The 11069-nt window shown below is 55.2% G+C and overlaps 1 long non-coding RNA gene across 3 annotated transcripts; it reads right to left on the bottom strand.

Moving 5' to 3' along the window:
• Positions 1–2566: 2566 nt before the first annotated feature.
• On the bottom strand, positions 2567–7482 carry LOC150042411 (uncharacterized). 3 transcript variants are annotated; one of them, XR_016533644.1, is made up of 5 exons: positions 7067–7482; positions 6119–6415; positions 5323–5469; positions 4417–4667; positions 2567–3767 (listed from the first exon to the last, which is right to left on the bottom strand). It is a non-coding gene; the product is annotated as an uncharacterized LOC150042411 (long non-coding RNA). The 3 variants fall into 3 exon arrangements; XR_016533643.1 differs by having other exon boundaries at positions 5323–6233; XR_016533642.1 differs by having other exon boundaries at positions 5323–6415.
• Between the last annotated feature and the right edge of the window lie 3587 nt (positions 7483–11069).

Consider the following 11069-nt stretch of genomic DNA (forward strand, 5'->3'; position numbering starts at 1 on the left):
TTGGCATGGGACATCCTAGACCCACCTTCCATACCCCCCACTCCTCATCCTTCTGGCCCTCTCTTGGGCCTCCTCCCTAACTGCTTGGGCCTGTTGTCACTCTGGCCTTTGCCTAGAAGCTGGAGCTCAGACCTCTTGAAACCCTGAAGCAGCTCATTGCCTCATTCTGCTCAGCAGATATGGCCTGGGCCTTGGCCAGGAAGTGGGGTTCAACCAGCTAGAGCTCTCCAGGGCCCTTGAACAACAGCTGGTGCTATTCTTGGCTGCTACAGAAATGAGATGGTGGTGATGCCAAGACTTCTCAGTGTCCTACAATGGCCAAGGCGGTCAGCTCAAGAAGGAATGATGGCTACTTCTCTGAGAATCCCTGGTCTTTGGATGTCTGGAAATGCTTTGCTGGACCTGATGTGGGCCTGCTATGGGGGCTGTGAGTTCTCCATACACTAGAGGGCGCCGCAACCAAGGGAAGGATTGGCGTGTGTGCTTGAGAGCCAGCTTGTCTCCCATCCTGGCAACCAGGCCCCAGAGTGCTCCCAAGAGATCCCTAAGGGCCACATGAGAACGCCAGGGCCACGGCCTTAGTAGGCTCTGGAGAGCGGGTTCTGGGAGCCAGGCCTGTGTCCATGCAGGCCAGTACAAGTGTGGTAGAGTGGTTTGTGGTTAGAGAGAGCGCTACAGACTGTTTCCACCTGAAGTAGGTTGAGAAGTTGACTCTACCCACCTTGTGGGGAGTTCTTACTTTTCTGGCCAATGCCTCTACTCATTATTTCTTCACCCAACTGGGCTTGGCCTTCATCCCCTGGGGAAAGCCTGACCTAAAGTCCTTCTGTCAGCAGGGGCTGCAGAGGTCACTGCTCCTACCTCAGCCAGGGAGTCAGAGAGCGTGTGGAACAGTGTAGGACAGGCCATGCGAGGGGCAGAGCCCCCTCACACCGGACATGCGTGAAATGATGCTAAACAACGGGGACGGGAGTGCCTCCCATGCACTCACACCTGATGGCCCCACTGAGGGGGCCCTGGCACGGGCCCACTGGCAGCACTGCCTGCTCCCTCCGCAGTCAGGAGTGGCTGGGGGGGTGGCGGTGTCTAAAGGGGCTGGTTGCCATGGCTACCATAGGGTTTCGAGGCCTGTCATCTGGTCCCTGCCTCAGCCAATCGGCGGCAGGAGCCCGAGCTGCAGCCTAGAGTCACGCTTCTGCCTCCCAGCCACACAGTGGCCAAGAGCAGGGACCCGCTTCCTGGAGTGGCTGAAAGTGCTCAGACAGACGGCCATGCCCACCATGCCGGACAGCAGGACGATGGGGCACGAACAGACACATGGAGCCAGGCAGGTGAGGTAAGCCGGGTGGGTGGACTGATGGATGGACAGATAGATGGACAGGTGGGCTCACGTGGTCCTTGCAGTCCATTGTTCTTGTGGTTACAGCCCTTCCCTTGGCCCACCCTATCCTAGCATACACACCCACTCACCTGCACCTACACCCTGTACCCGCTCTCTCCATTACCTAAGGAAGGGTCAGGAGAGGAGACAAAGGAACGAGCACGAGGCCGAAGGAAGCCCGCCATGCCGAGGCCCTGAAAACCGCCCCTGGTAGGTTTTCCATGTCGGATTTCACAAAGAGGCCCATGAAAGACCACCGTACACCCTCCACCCCACCCAAACCCCCCCCCCCCCGCACCTGCCCCTGACCCTGTGTGCAGGCTGGGAAATAAGTCTGCTCGACTTGCGGAGCATTTTCTTTTGAGAAAAAAAAAATAGAGAAGGAAAAAGAAGAAAAAAAAATCTACCTATAACGGGAGTCCAGACAGATGAGAAACCCCAAATCCCATTACCCGGGCCTTGAGAGCACAGCCCGCATGGCAGCTGCGACTAAGCGCTTGTCAGTGGAGTCCCCTTTGGAGATCAAAGGAGGACATGCACGCCAGCGTGTGCGTGTGCGTGTGTGTATGTGTGTGTCTGTCTGCTTGCGCACGCGTGTGTGTACACGCGCGTGGGCAGGGCACTTAGAACACAGCAGCGCCGTGGAGGCTGTTGTGGCACTTGTCCGTTGTGGCCATCTCCATGGTGCCCACATCCTTGCTGCAGTGTGTGACACGTGCAGATGCGTCAGGGCCTGGGCCGTACCGCCCTGGTCCACAGCACTCACACCTTTCGGAAGCGGTCCTAGGCAGGCCTGCTCCCCTCTGCTTGGGCCTTGACCTTTTTCTAGTGTCCAGCCCCTCAAATTCTGCCCAGAGGAGCTTGCGGGAGCTGAAAATGCAGACATGCTCCTTGGCAGCACGGATGTGAGAACGGGCTGTGCACAACTATGCATGCAAGGTCCCCTGCTGCCACAGAGGCCTTGAGCTCTCAGCTGGCCTAGAAAGTGCATCCTGGGGGTTCAAAGCTGCTGTCCATACAATTGTTGGCTTATTAGGAAAACTCTGAGAGGCAAATCTTTTAATCCACTGTGGCTAATCCAGTGCACTTTTGTTTGCCACCACAGATTCTACCACAACAAAGGGGTCTGCAGGACCCCGGCATACATAATCACATGCTTAGAACTTGGCCGCCGTCGCCGCCGCCGCCGCTTCATCCACAGGGCTCCTAGGCAGCTGAGAGACATCTCAGATGGCAGCGTGGGAGGCAGGTAGCAGCGGAGGACACAGAGAAGGAAAGGCCTGGGTGTGTCTGTCCGCCGGCTTGAGTGGTGGGCGCTGGTCTGCGGACTGGGCCTGCAGCTCTGAGGAGTCACTGGGCGGGGTCCCTTGGAATGGGATCTTAGTGGAGCAGAGCCTGGCAGGGTAAACACGGCCATCTAGGTTAAGTAACAGGACAAAAGCTCCAAACTTGTGAGGTGTGCAAATCAGAAGTAAGTGGCCTAGTGTATAGGGAAGCCCGGCTGTATCTGCTGAGATCCTCAGGGGTGCCACACACCCCCAGCAGGCCCTTGCCTCTACCACTCCTGGGTCACCTGACCTGGGTCCCAGCCAGCCGGAGGCCCTCACCTGCCACGTGGGCCTGACCGTGGAGAGTTCCGCATGGACCTTTGAAGCTGTGAGGCTGGACACTATGGCTCAAGAGGGCTCTGCCTCATTCAGACATGGAAGGGCGCCCAAGACTCTCCAGAGAGGCTGGTGTTGGGTCAGCCCACCACTACCTGATGTCCTGAGCTACCAAGCAAGGAAGGTCCTGAGCTGGCTGCGGCGGCTCACGCCTGGCGTCCTCGCTACTCAGGAGGCTGAGAGCTGGGGATCAAGGTTCAAAGCCAGCCCAGCACTTATCTCCAATTAACCTCTAGAAAACAGGAAGTGGGGCTGTGGCTCCAGGGGCAGGGTGGTAGTCCTGAGCTGTAGAGCTTAGGGTCAGCGCCCAGGCCCTGAGTTCAAGTCCCATGACTAAAAAGAAAAAAAAGATGGAAATAAAGAAAATAGAACTCACTCATTATGTTGCTTTCCACCAAGGACCCATGGGAGGAAAAAGTGGTACCCTCTTAACGGTCCTCTAGCTTTTCTCCTCAGTGCACAGCTCCTAGTCCTTTTATGGGGCACAGACAACTCTTACCTTCTTTCCTGAGCTCAAAGCTGATGGAAAAATAAGAATCAGATTGGGTGGTAGTTGCTCACGGCTGTGATCCTGGCTACTCAGGAGGCTGCAATCTGAAGACAGGCTGGTTGAAGTGGAGGTGTGGCTCAGGTGGCAGAGAAGTGAGTAAGAAGCCCTGACAAAGGGCATCCATGTTTGTGAAGTCACGCACCTTCCATCCGGTGAATATAACGTAACCCTTCTAGTAATTACAATAAAACATATATGAAAAGAAAAGAAGCCCTGACTTTAAGCCTCAGGACCCTCCCCCACCCACACTCACAAAGAAGATTCAGGGATGAGGGTTACCTGGTGCTGGGTTCCTGACTAGAGTCCAAACTGACTGGCAGTGGGGACTGTCCGACCTTTGTTTGTCAGAAGATGGACCACCCGTTCCTTTCTCCTGAGCTATGCTGCCTAGGTCCATGGCAAACTGAATGGCAGATAAGCTCCTCGAAGACCTCGAAACCCTTCTGCCCTGAGCAGGGTCCTCATTCGCCTATCTATTGGGACTTTTTGGGGGACGGTCACCAAAAATTAGCTGGGAGATGGTCAGGAGTATCGCCTGATGGTAGAGGGCTCGCCTAGCATGCACGAAACCCTGGGTTTGATTCCTTGGTACCACATCACAGAAAAGCCAGAAGTGGTGCTGAGGCTCAAGTGTTGGAATGCCAGCCTTAAGAGTGCCCATGGAGAGTGTCCAGGCTCTGAGTGTAGGCCCTAAGACTGGCAAAAAAACCCAAATCATTCTAAAAAGCCAGAAGGGCCTCAAGTGGTGTAATATTAGCCAGCCTTGAGCAAAAAGCTAAATTGACAATTCCCAGTCCCCAAATTCAAGCCTCAGTACTTACCTGCACAAGGAAAAAACCATGGTCTCTCTTCATTAAGTGGATGAACACATTTAAGTTTTCTCAGTTCATTTTATTTTAAAGTATCCGTTCCATATCTGCCTTGAAGAAAATAGCATCATTATAGCTCTTTTGTTTTCTTAAGTGTCTTCTCTGGCTCCTGGAAAGAGCCTGAACAAATGTCATGGAATTGGAGAATCCAAATGTAGTGGCAAAACTGCTTCCAGCAAAGGGCTTTTGCATCTTAAAGGTCTCTGTGTATGAAAAGAGGATGCAAGCAGCTCAATTCTCCAGTGCTGCCTTCCCAGCCTGCTTCTCTTTAGTCTTCTGTAAGGCCCTGCCTCTGTCCCACCTCTTTGGCTTTTCTCCCCGCACCTATGCCACAACTCACGTTAATAGGGCTGCTGTGTTTTTTTCTTCACTTTTTTTTTTTTTTGCTTGGTTGCTAGGCTTAGACTCTGGGCCTGGGTGCTGTCCCTGAGCTCTTCAGTTCAAGGCTTCCACCCTACCCTAGAGCCACAGCCCCACTTCCCATTTTCTAGTGATTAATTGGAGAAGACTCTCACGGCACGTTTGTAGTGCCGGGCCGCCTTTGAACCTTGATCCTCAGATCTCAGCCTCCTGAGTAGTGAGGGGTACAGGCGTGAGCCACTGCGCCCAGCCTATTTCTTCACTTTTTTGACTCATTTTTTTTTTGTCCCTTCAGGGCAAGGGTTCTGAGGAGCTGGAGGCCCAAGGGTCCTATTCTGGTCCCAGGCCTTGGGGATTCCATACACCACCCTGGGCTAGGAGGAGGACGGACATGTTCTCAGCTTCCAGACCCTGGCTTGGCCAAAGCAGCAGCTCTACAGAACCAAGGCAAGTGTGGGGTATATGTTTGGGAGAGGGAGGGACCCACAAAGTCATTACCTGAGAGGTCCTGCTGTCTGTCCACCTGGGACTGCCTCTTCCTACAGAGGTCTGCCATGAGGGCTGTCTACTGCCCACCCAGTGGTCATGTACCGTCTCTTCTGATGCTGAATTTGCTGCCAACTATTCTGCAGGGATCTCCAGTGCCTAGCATGTGGGATTGGATGTTGTCCTGGCTGGAAGTGGGTGTGTGACACCTGCTGCCAGGCTCCAGTGGCCTTGTTTTGGCTTCACTCTACAGCTTGTCTCAGAGCCCTTTCCTGACCCAAGGCATGGTGATGGGCCTGGGAGGAGCCCTTGGAAGGATGGGATGCCTCAGGAGTCTGCGTCTTTGCTGCTCCTTCTCTTCGCATAGCAACCCTAGGCACCAGGCCCTATACGGTGTCTCTGTAGGCAGGCTGTGGGGCTAGGGCTGTGCCATTGGTGGGCAGCTGGATGGAAGTGGCCTGGTGGCTCATGAGTCCTAAGCCAGGATTTCTGTGAATGCCTTGGATCTGAAGGATGAAGGGCTGGACTTTGAGTGTGGCAGTGTCCAAGAGAAGACATAGCAATGGCATTAGAGGTGACTTGGGGAGATCACTGCAGTGTGGGCAGGTAAGTGACCACATATATTCAGGGCAGGTAATGTGAGAGAGACCAACAGGAAGAGTATTGAAAGGAGGTGATACCTAGGGAGCTCTGGGAAGCTAAAGCAGAGGCGAGGTGTGGGATGGCTGAACTCTTGGGAGCCCTGGATAAGTGGAAATGGTCCCAAGCTGCAGCCACCTGTATATAAAAGGAGGCCTCCCTAGAGTACCTGGGAGGGGCCAGGAAGACACTGCTGTGCAGAATGAGGTTTCCTGGATTCCATGAGATTGGCAAATGGCATCCTCAGGCAACAATTCTGGTGCTCCTGGTCTTCTTCGTGGAGACTGAATTATGAGAGCAGGGCTGAGGCCTGGGAAAGGCCCCAAGGTGGTACTGATTTTGACAGGGGCTGCTGACAGGGAGGGCTGCTCATTTCCTTTGCCTTGGAGTGCTTGCTGCAGTGGGCTTTTTGTCCTACAGGTTCAGACCCAAGGTCTCAGCAAGGCTGCAGTGGATCCCACTCAGGCTGGCCAGGAGACAGAAAGAGAGCGCGTGTGCAGTAGATAGAGCAGTAGATAGAAGAGGGACTCTTGTCTAGATCCTACATGGTGCCAGGAAGAAATTAACGTGGAGGGGCTTGCATCCCACTGGGTTTTTTTTTCCCCCCATCATGGGGCTTGAACTCTAGGCTGGGCCTGGTCGCTGTCTCTGAGCTCTTTAGCTCAAGGCTGGCACTCTATATCACTTGAGCCACAATGCCACTTCTGGTTTTCTGGTGGTTAACTGGAGACAAGAGTCTCACAGACATTTGTGCATAGGCTGCCTTTTAACTGTGCTTCTCAGATCTTAGACTCCTGAGGAGCTAAGATTACAGGCATGAGTCACCAGCACCTGGCACCAGTGGATTTTGATCAGCATTACCCACACTTTTTTTGTTTTTGTTTTTGCCAGCCCTGGGGCTTGAACTCAGGGCGTGGGCACTGTCCTTGGGCTTTCTCAAGGTTCACACTACCACTTGAGCCACAGCACCACTTCCGGCTTTTTCTGTGTATGAGGTACCCAGGGCTCTGTGCATGCCTAGGTAAGCACTCTACCACGGGGCTGTGCTCCTGACCACTACCCACACTCTAAGTGACAACAGCATTTACTGAATGTCAACTGTGTGCCGTGGTCTTACCTGAGTCCCCATCGCCTGGGGCAGGGCCTCTGTCTACCTGCAGGAGGTGCAGGCCAGTGAGGACAGGGGGTACGAAGAAAGAGGCAGCAAAGAGGCCAAAGGCCGGACGGCACTGAGCTCCTGACCAGCCCGGCTGCTGGCAGTCCACCCTGGGACATCTGGCCCGGGGCGGCCTGGGTAGTCGTTGGGGCCCAGACCCGCCCATCGCGAGGGGCAGGGAGGCGGCGGGGCGCCGGCTGGGCCTGTGGACACCGACCGGGGGAGTCCGCGCTGGCCGTGTCCGGGGCCGTCCTCCTCCTGCCTGCCGCCCCGGCCTGGGGCTTGCTGACGGCCGCAGCCCGTGGGCGCTGTCCAGCCACGTCTTTCCCACGCCGCTCTCCGGACCCTGGGCTGGGGCCGCCGCCGCGGTCTTCCAGAGCGAGTAGGCGAAAGACGCCAACTGCTCCGCCTCGGGCGCGGCGCCGCCGGCCTCCCGGCGTGGCCCCGCCCCACGCCCGCGGCCCCGCCCCCGAGGCCCCGCCCCGCCCCTGAGGCCCCGCCCCGCGCTCCTAACCAGGTCCCCCTGGCCGCCGCCCCGCCCCGCGCTCCAGGTCCCGCCCCCGCACTTCCGGGCTGCGCCGGCGGGGGCGCTCGGGTGGGTTAGGGCTGCGGGCTCCGAGAAGCGGCCGCGGCCGTCGCTACCTCTGCCGCAGGGGCCCACTCGAGCCGGGCCGGAGCCGCGGCCGCGTGGGGCGGGAGGTGAGAGCGGGCGGCCGGGCCTCGGAGGCGCTCCGCGGCCTGCTCCGCGCCGCCTCGGGGCCTCCGGGCGCCGAGCCGCCCGCCGGGATGGGGGCCGCCCCGGGCCGCGCCCCCGCCGGGGCCCGCCCGCCGGGCCGCCGCTGAGCGCATGGGCCGCGCGGCGTCGGGAGCCGGGCCCGGGGCCGCGACGCCACAGCCGCGCGCGCCGGTGAGTAGTGGGGGCCGCCGGGCGCGCTCCCCGGGCGCGGAGGGCCCGGCCGCCGGCGTAGGCCGCGGTAGGCCGGCGGCCGCCGACCCGGAAGACGGGCGCGCGGGGTGCGGGCTGGAGGCGTGTCGGCGCGGGCCGTGCGGGGCGGGGCGCGCGGGGCGGGGCGCGCGCGGAGCGGGGCGCTCGCGGCCGGGAGCGGTGCGGGTGCGCCTCCCGTGCGGAGGGCGGGCGGAGCGCGGGCCGCCGCGGAGCCGCCCCCGGCCTCCCCGCAGGACGAGCGTTGGAACGAGCGAGCGCCACCCGGGGAAGGTTCTCTGGGCCCGGGCTGCGGTTCTCCGTGTTGGACACCCCTTGTCCGGGCGTGCGTCCCCTTCCAGGTTGGTCCCTCACTGCCCAGACGCCGCCCTCCCTCTCGGGGCTCCTCCCTCCTCCGTCCTGCCCTCGCCACACACACTTTGAGTTTAGACCCTGGAGCCGCACACGTGTAGCAGGGCAGTAGACGGCAGAGAAATGATGCACCGTTCTCCGGGCAGTCTTCTCAGGACGTTTCTAAGACAACTTTTGAAGGGTTCTCACTGGTCTGCACACCACTCCTGTTTGCTCACGCGTTGGTTCTCTGGATTTACAATACCTGGGTTTAGTTTTAGGAACTTATTATTCAGTGGCAAGGCTGGGAAAATACGTCAAGACATGTTTCTGTTTGGTTTCCAGCACATGTTGACTAGTCTTAGGTTTTTCTATTTCAGAGAAGCTAGTGGACTTGTTTGGGGGAAGGGTGACATTGGCCATTGAAATTTTATGTGATGGGCATATGGATTACATGGGAAGGCAGAAACCCAGGCTCTTAAATAATTGAACTGACAGTTGGGGAAATGTGAGTCACTGTTATCTTCACACTCCATGTAAATCAGAAGCCCCAAAGTAGGTTGTAAAATAAATACATACATATAGCTATATAGCATCAAACCTGTTGCCTTAGGATCCAGGGTTGTATGCCTAGGGCAGTTTAAAATGCAGTGTCAGCTTTATGTATTACATTTATGGAATCGCTTTATGGGTTGTGTTTATAGGCCATGGGCCAGATTTGATGCTCTGGGCATTAGTCTCTCACCCAGTTAGCATAGCTATTTCATGCATGATGTGTGATATGTATATGTGTGTGTACCCTAAAGGCTAGTTGTTCTCTGTGAGATCTTCGAGATGTGGGGAGTTGGAGTGCTTCAGTAGTTTGTGGAGATGTTTATCCACAGACACTGAAGGTCTTCTGTCAGTTGATAGCCAGAGATAGATATGAAGTTATAGGACATATTTCCTCTGGGTTCTGAAAACTAGTTTGAAACAATTCTGGTAGACTTGATTTGTCTATGAAAGTACCTACACTTCTGTAATCAAGGGCTGCAGCTTGGATTTGCTCCTCTTTCTATAACAGTATTTCAGCATCTATGAAGAGCTCAGGTTTAGCATCTGGGACAGATTCTTTCTCTCTCACTCTCTCTCTCCCTGCTCCAGTCCTGGGGCTTGAACTCAGAGCTTGGGCACTGTCCCTGAGAGCTTCTTTGGCTTAAGGCTAGCACTCTATCACTTGAGTCACAGCGCCACTTCTGGCTTTTTCTGTGTATGTGGTACAGAGGAATGGAACCCAAGGCTGCTTCATGCATGTTAGCCACGCACTCTACCATTAGCCACATTTCTAGCCCTAAGTGTCTTTTTTTTTTTTTTTTTTTTGGCCATGTATTATGAGTGCCCATTGGTTCAGGACCTCAGACACTGAAGGAGTCCCACAGCAGCAATGCAGCAATTCACAGGGGAGACATAGACACCTTGGGTGAAAGTGATTGTGATTAGTCTCCTGTTTGAACATGCTGTCTGCTTAGCTACTTTTCAATTTCCATTGATTCGGTTCTTTCTCAAAGCTAATGAACTAGTGAATGTACGGTCAAGTATTCAGTGCTTATAATGGAACCCTGAACAAGAAGATGGTAGATTGGGTGCCGGTGTGGAGCTACAGATAGCTGCAGTGCTCTCTGTGCAGATAGGGGGTGACTGCATTTGAGGAGAGTTATGCTGTCCGTGAGCATCAGAAGGCCTGGAGCCAAGATGGGACCTTAAGTAAAAATCTGGTGGTGGTGAGGCCAAGATGACAGCCTACCTAAGAAATCATTAATTGGGGAAATGTCATTTGGACATTGTAATTGTGGACTTGCTCTGCATCTGCACTTTAGCCATCAGTAGCTGCTGGCAGGTTAAGTGTGTGCAGTGAGGGAACGTAGTTGGGTGTAGATTTCTTGGAGGCCATTGCCCAACAACCTGGAGTGATGGCTGAGAAGGGTCACTATTTGTGTTAATTTTAGAAATTATTTTGTGCCCTTTGTTCAGTGCTCCAGGTGTTTGATCTTGGTGTGTGTCTCCTCCTTTTGCATCATGGTATACTTTGTTGTGGTCATCCACTTGACTCGGTTTAGAGGCGCAGCCAGAGCTCATGGGCTCTGAGACCTTTCTTAGGCTATAATAGGAAGGAACAAAGTCCGTGGACAGCATCCATGTACTCCAGTGTGGTCTCTTAAACACTGTGCACTGGAACCAAAAGTGCATTTTTGCCAAGCACCGGTGGCTCATGCCTGTAATCCTAGCTACTCAGGGTGCTGAGGTCTGAAGATTGCGGTTCAAAGCCAGCCCCCGCATGAAAGTCCCTGAGACTCTGATTTCCAATTTACCACTAGAAAACCAGAAGTGGTGCTGTGGCCCAAGTGATAGAGCACTAGCCTCGAGCTGAAGGGCCCAGGGACAGCATCCAGGCCCAGCGTTCAAGCCCCATGACCACAAAACAGGCCGAAAGACTGCATTTTCCTGCCTTTTAAGAGAGTAGCTGTTTTGGTTTTCATCTCACAGTTAAACATATATAAATTTTTTTCTTTTCTTTTTTTGTTGGTCATGGGACTTGAACTCTGGGCCAGGGCATTGTCCCTGAGCTCTTCAGCTCAAGGTTACCCCCTACCCCTTTGAGCGCTAGCGCCACTTCCCATTTTCTAGTGGCTAATTGAAGATAAGGGTCTCCCA

This window comes from Megascapheus bottae, chromosome 36, assembly GCF_031878675.1.
Source record: "Megascapheus bottae isolate mThoBot1 chromosome 36, mThoBot2.hap1, whole genome shotgun sequence".
Taxonomy (NCBI): Eukaryota; Metazoa; Chordata; class Mammalia; order Rodentia; family Geomyidae; genus Megascapheus; species Megascapheus bottae.